The sequence below is a fragment of the Notolepis coatsorum genome (genome assembly GCF_963971535.1).
Source record: "Notolepis coatsorum genome assembly, chromosome: 9".
In the NCBI taxonomy this organism is placed as follows: domain Eukaryota; kingdom Metazoa; phylum Chordata; class Actinopteri; order Aulopiformes; family Paralepididae; genus Notolepis; species Notolepis coatsorum.
The window spans coordinates 1,786,330-1,799,634 of record NC_140173.1 but is presented as its reverse complement, the minus strand read 5'-3'; positions in this window follow the sequence as shown (position 1 = coordinate 1,799,634).

Sequence of the window (13,305 nt, the reverse complement as noted above, 5' to 3'; positions counted from 1 at the left end):
TTACTCACCCAATATGTGTGTGTCTGGTGAACCCACAACATTATTGGGATTTTAAAACAATAAAGCCATAACCATTTATGTAAAAATACTTAATACTTAACATATGTTAACTGTTATCTCAATTACAACCAATATAGACAGCATAAACAGTATGGTTAATATTAGCCATTTATCTCAGCTAGATCACATTTATAAATACAAGTGCTATTTGTTTTGTGTGATAAAAAATGTAAAACAGTATGAATGAAACAAGGTGGGGCAGACAGTGAAGGTACACAGTGAACCTTTTTGCTTCATATTTATCATGTTTACTTGAAACTAACTGTAGTATTATACTATTGAACTTTTATGCATGCTGTTTACAGTTGTGGTTCTCTTAGCTACCTTACTGTTTATCTCAGCTTAACCCTATGCATATTTGTATCGAGTTTTTTTAAACTTTTTTGAGCTACCAAGTCGGACTCCATTGAACACGTGCCCCAGTGATAGTGGTCTAAATACGCCGATGGTGTGGTGTGTGTGTGTGTGTGTGTGTGTGTGTGTGTGTGTGTGTGTGTGTGTGTGTGTGTGTGTGTGTGTGTGTGTGTGTGTGTGTGATGAAACTTTCCACATAAGGTTGACAGCAAGTCAGGGATGGCACCCCTGGAATACCCAAATTTTTTTCCAATCATTACGAACCTCACTACAATCGCCCAACCACCAGTTCCAAACACGTGCATGGGCCTGGCACATATTTAGCCATAAATCAATGACTGTTTGTCCAAACATCACCAAACTGTGGGTATTTTTGCATTTTCACCTTTTCTCCCATCCCCCAGTTTTGTTGTTGTGCCAATTCTCTCCTGGTCGTTGCGCTGCCCTACTGTCAGTCTGGAGAGGTTGTAGACTACCACTCCTACACATGTGGAGTTGCCACTGAGAGAGCATAACACAAGTGGAGGTTTACGTTTTATCTCCCCCAGATCCCCTCCCTGCTGAACAGGGGCCCTGACCAACCAGCATGAGTCGATATTGCAACGACCAACTCATATCCAATGCAGCTTCCCACCCGCGGACAATTGTGTTTGTAGGGACGACTGACTAAGCCGGAGGTAACATACTGGTGCCAGGAATTGAACACAGGTCTCCTGATTGCAGAGAAAATACTCTGTGGACGAGGGCCATTGGTCATGATGTTAACGTTTTCAAAAAGCTCAGTTTTAAGATAAGATAAGATATTTCTTTATTGATCCCTTAGCTCTGTTTCCTGTCCACACGTATACAGGCAAAACTCTCCACCTTGGAAGGTGTTTTTGGAAGACTTTTTCGAAAAGCTCAGTTTTCAGTGACCTCAGTTCTTCATCATTTCCATGTAGAAAATGCTATGTTTTCACAAATATCTGTATACGTGTGGACAAGGCCTAAGAGCAAAGCTAAAAGCTAGATCTCTGCAACGTTGCATAATATAGAAAGACCCTAATTGCCAAATTATGATAAAAGACCCAGGTTATGTTAGAATGTCTCCTCCTTTTCTCTATATCTCCTCTCCATCACCTAGAGAGGTGTGTGATGAGCTTCCCCAGTAGATTCTGTTTTGAAGGGCGTCTGAGATAAATATACAGAGGATATTTTCTGAGAGAACAAGGACATATAGAGTCCCAAGCGGGAGAGAATTCCTCAGAGCTTAGTAAGATAGAGAGAAAGAAATGGAGACACGGCGACGGCGAGGAACAGATAGTGCTCTACTGGTGAAATTTACCGCTCAAATAAGATGCATTATTTATTCATCTTTTAATGTCAGAGTCCAAAAAATCCGAGAGGGCATTTTTGACCACTGACCGTGCTGTCCCATTTAGTATCACTTATTTATGAAGGTCCCCTCTTTGTTTGTCTTAGTTATTAATTCCAGAGGACCGGAGACGGGAGTGACAATAGAGGTTATCAAAAGGGTGGAGGAATCTAGAGCATACAGGTTTATAGACATAACAGGTAAACTATACTATAGAACTATGCTGCCCTGTCAAGGCTAACCGCAGTAACTTGAAAAAAGTCAAAATTTTGTTATGAGTGAAATTGACCTTGTCAATAAATGTTTTATCTTGTGACCAAGTTTCAGATGTTAATGTCACTCAGTTTTGGAGATATGGGGTTTTAAAAACTGCAGTAACTACAAAATCACACTCAAAACCCAGGCAGACCGCAGTAACTTCCAAACAGTGAAAAATGGCTTTAAAGTGTTTTGACTTGCCATCCAAAATGTGTTATAGGTAGATAGATGATAGTACCCAGATTTAACATGTATTAATGAAGTAATCTTTAGGCATACAAAAATATGACATAATTATTTTAATTAACCCCAAAAAATCAGATACTGCACTCTGCTGCACGATTTCCTTAAATCAGTGGTTCTGAAACTGTGGTACACGTACCACTAGTGGTACTTGGTGGTACTGCTGGTGGTACTTGAAAACATTTCCAAAAAAGCTAAAAAAAAAAAAAAAAGTTGCAGCGGCGCGATAGTTAGATAATCTAAGTGGGGAACAACCAGGAGATCACTGTGACAGAGAGTAATGCAGTCTAAACAGTCATGGCGCGATAGTTAGATAATCTGAGTGGGGAACAACCAGGAGATCACTGTGACAGAGAGTAAAGCAGTCTTAAACTCATAAATCTTTAATTAAACTTCAGCCCTGATCATAACCATTTATTTTTAGATTTCTTGTAATGTCAGATAAAAAATGAAATACTCCCACTTTTCTGAAAAGAGTTGGTGTTAAATCTGACATTACAAAAAAATCCATCAAAATATGTGTTGCTGCTAATCATTGACACATGCCTAGTCTGTAATAATCTCCCGCAGAAAAATGTACTTTGCATTTGATATATTGAAAATATTTTACTTTTTGTGTGTTTTTTTTAACAATAATTTGTGATGCCATCACACAAACTGGCATTTAAAGGGTAAACATTCAAAAATGTATTGAATATGTGTTTTCTTCTTTTTTACAATAATTTGTGATGCCCATCACAAACACTGGCATTTAAAGGGTAAAAATGCCTGCACCAGAATGCAGGAAATTAAGTTTTTGTAACAAAATAAGTGTGTGTGTGTGTGTGTGTGTGTGTGTGTGTGTGTGTGTGTGTGTGTGTGTGTGTGTGTGTGTGTGTGTGTCAGTGTGTGTGTGAGAGAGAGAGAGAGAATGACGGACAATTGCTTGCTGTGTGAGAGAGAGAGAGAGAGAGAGAGAGTGTGAGAGAGAGAGATAGAGAGAATTAAGTACATTTGCTGAAATACAGTTGTTCTTAATTTTCTCACTTGCTATGTGAGAATGTTAGTTATTATGTTCTCAATGTCCCTTGCATTGGATGAGTTGTGTGGAAGCGTAGTTCTAGTGCTATCTCTTTGTACATTGTGGCTGTGTCTGACAAAAGTTAACAATAAATAATGGTATCAGGAATACATTTGCCTCCTGCATGAACTGTGCATAGCTGAATAGACTGTATTTTAACGCCGGTCAATTATGGTGGTACTTGGAGAGCCAGCTACGTTCTCAGGTGGTACTTGGTGTAAAACGTTTGAGAACCACTGCCTTAAATAATTATACAGGTAATGTACAGGCAAAGTGCAGTAACTTCAAATACAATGTTGTTTTCCCTCCAGCTTTCATAACTTAACCTAGCCATTTTGAAAATGAAATTTAATTCCTGAATATATTGGAATGATGATGATCCAAATAAAATGGCTAGGTTAAGTTATGAAAGCTGGAGGGAAAACAACATTGTTGTAACTGAGGGGTTACAAAACCCGGACTGTATTAAAGATTGTTTAGATTAAACCACTACTAAATAGTATTACTTGCCAGACAGTACAGTTAGTTAAATATGGCAGACACTCAATAGACGGCACGGGGACAAAGAGATCACGTTTACAGTATTTTAATAGCAATATCAATATACAACTGAATTAGTACGTTGCTCTTTTAATAGTGAATGATAGTAGAGTGTCAGAGTATCAAAGTCAGGGGGAATGAATAATTCCTAGGTTAAGAATACTCGACCGGAGCTCTGTATGGAGTGAGAAGGCGATACAGGGCAAGCGAGGGGTATAGCTGGAGACAATGATTTCCCCCACGGAGTGGTAAGCTCCAGAGGAATTGAAGAATAGTCGGATACTCCTGCGGTCACTGAAGAAAAGGGGGTCTGGTACGGATCCAGTCCTTGTAATCCAAGTGCCCGATGGCAGGGTAATAGCTCGTAATCCAAAGCCCGACGGCAGTGATGATAGCTAGCTAGCTTCGTTGGTCATAGAAGCTAGCCCGATGAAGGTCTTCAGGTGTAGTTAGATCCAAACGCCAATGGTCTTAACTATGCTCTTCTCCACGTTACTTCGCTTACACAAGTCACTATAATACACCAACAATGGTTCTACAATATTAGGGTCGTATCTAAGTAGCTACTAGCTATCCGTAACGATACACCGCGGGTAGGCTTCCACTGCTCACATGTCCACTCGTTCTGCTGTTAGGTTACTTCTCGTTTCTCTGCTTTCACTTCACACTTCACCTCGTGTTCTGATACTCGTTACGTTAAGTTGACACACAGCTGCACATTAGATTAGGTTCACACTACGGCTGCTGCGCCTTCTACAATATATATACTCAGAGTGATTTCTAGAGCGCAACCGAATTACTTGTCCGGAATCAATGCGCCGGCTAAGGGCATGTCTGAACTTGCCCGGACACGTCTTTGAACTTGTCTGGGGGGCGCGACTGCTGGCGCCGCCAATGTCAAGGGCGGTGTCCAATGAGGCGAGCGAATAATACTATGATTCAAACGGAGGCTTAAAGGTATATAGCTTATATATATAAATAATATACAAGTTATACAAAATAATAAACGTAGATTCTCAGAGTTAATCTGGCCCTTCAGAACAATTGTATTTGAAGTTACTTCACTTTGCCTGTACATTACCTGTATAATTATTTAAGGAAATCGTGCAGCAGAGTGCATTATCTGCTTTTTTGGCGTTAATTAAAATAACTACGTCATATTTTTGTATGCCTAAAGATTACTTCATTAATACATGTTAAATCTGGGTACTATCATCTATCTACCTATAACACATTTTGGATGGCAAGTCAAAAAACTTTAAAGCCATTTTTCTCAGTTTCACTGTTTGGAAGTTACTGTTGTCTGCCTTGACAGGGCAGTATGGGTCAGGTTAGGAGAGCCTACTATTTGGTGGGTTGCCACCTGATGCGTTTTCATGAACTTGGTTCCCAGGGTGAGAGACTTTATCATTTGGGTGTAAAGAACACTCGTCATTTTCAACTGCCTTTGTTATTTATTCTACCATCTCCATCACTGCATACAGTATGTAGTAGTTCTATTTTCCCTAAACCCGTACTGGTGTTCAATAATAATTTCTCTAATATTTTTGAAAATTGAGGAAGTAGAGACACCGGTCTAAAATGTTCCATTTGATGCTTATCTCCATTTTTTTTTATATTGGAATTACCTTTGCTGATTTCATATTATTAGGAAAAACAACTATTTGAAGAGACAGATTGCATAGGTCAAATGTTTTACAATAGAATCAATTACTTCTTTAATAATTACCATGTCAATGGAGTTTATATCAGTTGATGTTTTGTTTTAGAATTTACTTACAATTTCAATTATATCAATTTCATTTACCCCACAAAGGAACATAGAACTGATATTACCATTAATCAGATTATTAAACATATATTTTTTATCCTCAGGCACAACAATTTTGCTGGCCAAAGTAGTTCCAACACCCACAAAGTAGTCATTGAAATCTTCAACAATGCTTTTTACATTGTCCACTTTAGCATCAGAGCTATTTAGAAATTTAGTAATCATAGTCGCCTTCAGTTTATGAATCCTCCAATCAATGACAGTTTTAATTTCTTGTCGGTTACAGAGGATGAGGTTCGGGAGATCTTGATAAACCTGGGGGACTCTTCTCCGGGTTATGATGGTATTGGAGGTAGATTACTGATATCCATTCAAGAATCCATTGTGAAGCCATTATCTCATATTTTTATATATCACTGGAGAATGGAATCGTCCCACATGAACTTTAAATAGCTAAGATCATCCCTATTTATAAAGATGATGACCCAGACATCTTCAACCATTACAGACCCATATCCGTCCTACCTACTACCTTGTCAAAAATACTTGAAAAGCTTGTCTATAAAAGATTAATTGAATATCTTCAGAAAGACATTCAAGGGTTCAGAAAGACATTCAACATATATGGCAATCACACATCTAATTAATGAAATATACAAAGCTAAAGACAGAAAAGAAAACACTATAGGTATTTTTTTTAGACTTGTCAAAGGCATTTGATACAGTCAATCACCATATCCTCCTGCAAAAGCTCTCACATCTTAGAATAAAAAACAATGCACTGCTATGGTTCACCAGTTACCTTAAATATAGACATCAGTCTGTATCCTATAATGGGGTCAATTCTCCTTTTCTTCCTTTACTTTGCAGTCTGCCCCAAGGTTCAATTCTTGGGCCTTTGCTATTTTTGTTATATATCAATTGGGTCTCATTCTCCAAAATGTTTCAAAGAGTTCTCTTGGAAGACTTATCTTGGAACCGACTGAGACAGAATCAATGACAAGTTCACTCTGAGTCCCGAACGTGCTGGTAATATGTCTTAAGGGGCTGAAACGGTTGCACAAATGATATGATCTGATATCTGCTTGGAGAATGGCATTCTGTCTTAAACTCAAAAGCGCGTCGCTGTTCAGGTCATTTGCATACAAAACAACGCCTCCAGAGCTCCTTATAAGGCAAAGTAATGACGCAGCTGTGTGGAAATGGATGCGGAAGCGCTTTGCGAGTCTTGCGACCCATCAAAATGAGATTAGATTAATGTATTGTCATCATATATAGTACAGCTCATGGTACACCTGCCGCAGCGCGTGCACGCACACACACACACGCGTGCGCGCGCAGTATACTGTAGCCTATGGCGTAATGAATGAACGCAGTATAGGCTTATTATTCCATTAATGCCTACGGCGTAATGAATGAACGCAGTATAGGCTTATTATTCCATTAATGCCTACGGCGTAATGAATGAACGCAGTATAGGCTTATTATTCCATTAATGACTTGTTGCATTAGGATTTAGTAGACACTATATGCTCTGCCCTACATACAGTATAGGTACAGTCTGTACTTATACTGTACGTAGGGCAGAGGCAGAGCATATATAGTGTCTACTAAATCTTAATGAAACAAGTAACTAGAATATATTAAGCCTATACTGTTCATTAGACATGTAGGCCATACTGGCGCACACAAGACTTGTTATGGAATATGAATGCAGTCTATTGCCATGCGATTAGCTTTAGTTCTTATTTATTTATCCACTGTCATTTCAGTGTTGGTGTATAGGCTATATAGTGTATTTCAATATAAGTTTAATTGATTAATGATATATTCGAAGGAATGCAGGTTTATAGCTATATCAACCCCCTCCAATGTACAGTAAATTACCAAGTATGGTTTTGTCAATATTCCAATGTACAGTTTTGCTTGTACAGTGTCCCCCACCCACCCCTCTTACCCAACCCCGACCCAACCACCTCCAATGTACAGCCCCCCCCCCCCACCCACCCAACCTCCTCCAACAGTTTCTACGTCAAATGTATATACTCTCTTTTCTGGACTCTTTTTGTATCACAAACAGTACTGTATTTGCAAATCTGGTATGTCATAAATGTATAGATGTAGCAGTACTGTCTATCTGTATGTCGTGTGTGTCATATATGTTATGATGAATTGAAAATGGGGGACCCTGATGTAAACTAGACAAAAGTCTTTCTCTGGTCTGCATCCCCTTAACAATTGTATGTAATTGAGCTGTACTGTACTGTACCCATTCTGCAATCTGTTAATAAAGGGAATCACGCTGCCCCCATTGCTTCCTGATTCTGCTGTACAGGTGCACCAACCGACCTGTAGGAGTCGCTGTCCACAACCTCCGATCCCAACCCACCGGCTTTCCCACCCCCTAATACTGCCAATTGTATTAGTATGAACGACCAGCCAAGCCGGAAGCAACGCCGAGAGCTGGGCTCGAACCCAGCATCTCCTGCGTTAGTGGCGAGCGTCTTGCCCACTGCGCCACTTAGCCGCCTCAAATCTGTGATTTTTAACTCCTCATCTAAAGTAGTGATCAATGACATCCCCATAGCTAGGGTGTGTTCTACACGATTCCTTGGTGTTCTGCTTGATGAATCCCTATCATGGAAACCTCATATCACAGCCATAACTACAAAAATGGCCAAGAGTATTGGTATTCTTGGAAAAACACGTCACTTGCTGAGCACTGAGGTTGCCACAATGTTATATTACTCTATTGTTTACCCATATATCAATTACTGTAAGTTTGGGGTAGTACTCATCAGACCAAACTTGAGCCCATATACCGTCTGCAGAAACGAGCTCTAAAAATAATCAGCTGTGTTCAACGAAGTCATTCTTCTCAGCCTCTATTCCATAAGTTAGATCCGTTAAAACCACAGCAGAGTATGATTGAAAAACCAAGTAGTTTGTTGATTCTGAAGGTTGATTTTAGAATCAAAGAGGGGAATGAAGGAATCTATGTTTTTCAATGTGTATATAATGTATTGGTGGGTGACAGCATCTACTCAGATGGATCTATAGGGGGGGTTATATGTTATCTTGATATAATATAATTTAGCTTCCTGGTGAATGCCACATGCAAGCCCCTAGAGGGTTTTTAGGCAATTCTTCTACACATCCCTTGTGGATTATATTGTATTATGTAATTGTTTTTATATGTGTAAATAAACAAACAAACAAACAAACAAACAAACAAGAGCTATTTATAAAATAACTTGGAAATTCAGATTTATAACCTCTATTCCGAATAATATGATTGATTATTTTCCAGGTCCTTTGTATATTATTTTTTACTGTCCTCTAATATTTTATTGTAGTATTCCTTCTTCTGTACTCTCATAATGGAAGTCAGTTTATTCTTATACAGCTTATATTTTTCTTCGCTTTTACTGATTCTCAGTTGTAAATGTTTCTTGTAAAGTAAGTTTTTCTTTTTGCACGCCCTTTGCATAGTTTTAGTCATCCATGGTGAAGGAATCTATGTTTTTCAATGTGTATATAATGTATTGGTGGGTGACAGCATCTACTCAGATCTACTTCTCTTTCATAGAAGACCCACTGGCAGAGGTCATAGTTCAAGCCCAGGTCCCTGAGCTTGGCTATGAGTTTGGAGGGGACTATGGTATTGAATGCTGAGCTGTAGTCGATGAACAGCATTCTCACATAGTTCACCTGCCTCTTGTCCAGGTGTGATGCTGCTGTGTGCAGCACATGGGCTATGGCGTCCTCCGTGGACCTGTTTGGGCGGTATGCAAATTGCAGGGGGTCCAGGTTGATGGGGAGGGAGGAACAGGTGTAGCCCTTCACTAGCTTCTCAAAGCACTTCATGGCTATGGATAATAGGACATTGTTTGTTGTATAGCTCTGTGAACGTCAACAAAAATGCATCATATGCCTGATTTGGATCGTCAACATACACCTCATCCCAGTTGTAGTTTGTAAAGTCCATCTTTAACACAATGGCGCCCGACCACGGAGAGCTCTGTGTTTCGATTCCACCCGTTGTGGACAGCAAGTTGTTTTTGCTTTTATTCCATTTTAATAACCTATTCAAGGTCGCCGAGATGCACTGCAGATGTACCCTACTCTTTGAATTCGAGAAAGTGCAATACCGGCCAGATCCTCTTAGGGGCGCTATCGCAATAATGCAGTGTGCCCTGTGGCTGAACGGAGCATTATTTTTTTTTACTTTCAATGGAGTTTTCAGTTAGCTGGATTCTGGATGTGCAGCATGTAGCTTGGATTACATTTTGGATTGCGGATTTCACTATGCAATAAGGGGAATTATCATCAGCCAATGGACATATCGATCTACCAGATGGCGATCGATAACGGGGAAATGCTCGGGTGGATCCAACCGGCTCATGGTAAGATCTTCTTCACGTAAATTACAGCCCGATTGAGCCTTGTTATGATACGATACGATCGGCCTATGTGGCTACTTAGACGAACACGGTTATTGGTAATCAATAATAAGAAACGACGTCCCCCCCCCCCCCCCGTTCATGCATACATGCTTGAGGATCGTGCCGATCATATGCAGTTTGAGTTTTAACTGTAGCAACTGTATAACGGAAATGCCATTGGATATAACGTTAGTATCTATTAGCCCTTTATCTCGCCTTCCAGGAAATATACTAGACCAAATGCCGTATAACGCTTATATTCACGGCGCTATAAAATGAGAACGTATTGATGAAAAAATAATTTGTTTAATCCATTTTGAAGGGACGGTTTATGGTCCCAATTGACAATGAGAATGGACAGATAGCAATACTATAAAGCAGTGGTTCTCAAACTTTTTACACCAATGTAGCTGGCTCTCCAAGTACCACCATATGACCGACGTTAAAATACAGTCTATTCAGCTATGCACAGTTCACACAGGAGGCAAATTTATTCTTAATAACGTTATTTATTGCATTTTTAAACCAATAAATACAAAAACACCTGTTCTCTGTATTTTAAATATCTCTCTCTCACACACAGCATGTTGTTGTCCATTGATAACTCACATACGCCTAATGGGAAGGGTGCGCCTGTGTCTGTGAACACAGTCCTTTGATGTCTGGGGCAATCGAGGTCAGCTTCAGTCTCATGTCTGGCTCAGCATTCAGCCTGCTTCTGTATTTGGTTTTGATGACAACAAGTGAAGAGAAGCCTTTCTCGCACAGATATGTGGTCGCAAAAGGAAGGAGAAAGCGCACAGCTTTGTCAGACAGGGCAGGGTATTCTCTGTGTTGTTTTATCCAAAAGTCCAACAAAGACTGCTTTCTGAAAGCAGGCTTCAGTGTTTCATCACAAGACAACTCTATTAAACTCTCCTGCTCAGCCACAGTTAAGTCCTTTGGCATTGCAGAGGCTTCCATGCTGAATGGGCTTCTCATCCAGCTGTTGGCGTTGGTCATCACTGGAAAATACTGGCGGAACTGTTGTCTGAGCGAGACAAGGTGTGCAACCATGTTGTCCCTCACTCCATCATCAAGGGCCAGCTCGTTGTCAGACAGAAAACTCTCTAAAGCGGGGAAAGCTGAAACATCACATACCTTGACATTGTATTCAAAGAACTCCAACTTTTTCAGCATTGTGTTGATTTTGTCCTGCACATCAAACACATTGATGGAGAGTCCCTGTAGTCCCAAATTCAGGTTGTTTAAACGGGAGAAAATGTCTGACAAGTATGCCAGCTGACTGAGCCACACTGTATCATCAAACACATCTGATAAGGGGAAGTGTTTGTCCTGTAAGAAGATTTGAACCTCTTTGTGCAATTCAAAAAGCCTCGAAAGCACTTTTCCTCTTGATAGCCATCTTACTTCTGTATGAAGCAAGAGTTGGACATGCGCACTGCCCATCTCATCACAGAGCACTTGAAATAGGCGAGACTGCATGGGTCGGGACTTTATGAAGTTCACAGTCTTCACAGCAGAGTCCAGCACAGACTTCAAGTCATCTGGCATCTTCTTCACCGCCAGCGCCTCACGGTGGATGCTGCAGTGACTCCATTGCATCTCTGGTGCCACCTGTTGAACACACAGTGAGAACATTAATAACCAACCAACTTTGGAAAAAATTTGCCAACCTGGCTAAACTGGCATATTTACAGTAAATGTTCCTTAATATGCACTGTCTCTGTATTTTAAACCAATAAATACAAAAGATGTCTCACACAGCAAATGAGAACATTATGAAAAAATTAACAACTGTACAGTATTTCATCCAAACACACACTCTATCTTTCCCTCGCTCTCTCACGCACGCACACACACACACACACACACACACACACACAAACACACACACACACACACACACACACACACACACACACACACTAACATTAATAATAGAATAATAACCAACCAACTTTGGAAAAATTTGCCAACCTGTTGAATCCGAGCTGCTACTCTGCTATGGCGGCCGGTCATAGCCCTCGCGCCGTCCGTGCAGTCTCCAACACACCTTCTCCATTCAAGCCCATTCTCTTGCACAAACGCGTCCAGGAGCTGGAATATGTGCTCGGCTGTAGTTCTGGTCTCCAGTGGTTGACAGAACAGAATGTCCTCCTGAGCTGCACCATCATGTTCATATCGAACGTAAACCATCAAATTGGCCAAATCTGCAACATCAGTAGTCTCGTCCAACTGGATGGAATAATAGCGACTACTTTTAATGCGCTCAATCAGTGTATGTTTAACGTCATCTGCCATGGCTCCTATTCTCCGTGACACCGTGTCGTTTGAAAGCGGCATCAAGTTTAACAGTTTGGCAGCCTTCTCACCACAGATGATTTGTGTCATCTCTTTGGCTAATGGTAGACACAATTGTTCACCAATAGAGTGTGGCTTACCAGCTTTCGCTATGCGGAGACTGGCACGATACGAGGCATCTTGTGCTTTGGCTGTGGGTGTAGAGCAGGATATAATCGTGGCCTTGCGCTTATTCAGGCCATCCCGGCTTCTTATGAAGAAGTCTTCCGATCTGACTTTCAGCAAGGCGTGTTTGGTTGTAAGGTGCCGTTGAAGCTGCGATGGTTTCATGGATTCATTGCTAAGCACTTCACCACAAATAACGCACTGTGGCCTGGGCTCTTCCTCCGTCCCACTGCAGTTGAATCCAAATTTTATATAACTGGAGTTGTATTTGCATACTGTTTTGTACCGTTTGTTTGTGGATTTCCCACGTGTGCCGACGGAGCCACTAGCTGCACTGGCAGCACATTCAGCGCTGGAAGGCGCTGTGGATACCGCAGATGCCCCTGCACTGCTGGCGGAGCCTGTGCTTGTGCTCGGTAACGGTTCACTGTCATCCTCTTCGTTCAATTGTTGAACTGCATTGCTACTGGAAATATTCTCCTCCACAGCCCTCTTTCGAGTGTCTCCCGTCTTGAGCCACTTTCGCAACATCCCTCCCTCATCACCAATAGCCTGATCTGATGTAACGTTAGCTAATCATGCACGTGACACAGGTGAAGTGTCCATCTGACTCCGTCGGAAACAAACATTTATTTTGTTTGTTCCTAAATCTAAAAACAACTTGTCATGTACGAAGGTCTAATAATAACAACTGGAGGGCGGCACATGAGCAAAAGCAGCCTCTCTCAGTAAATACGTTCAAATCAAGGTC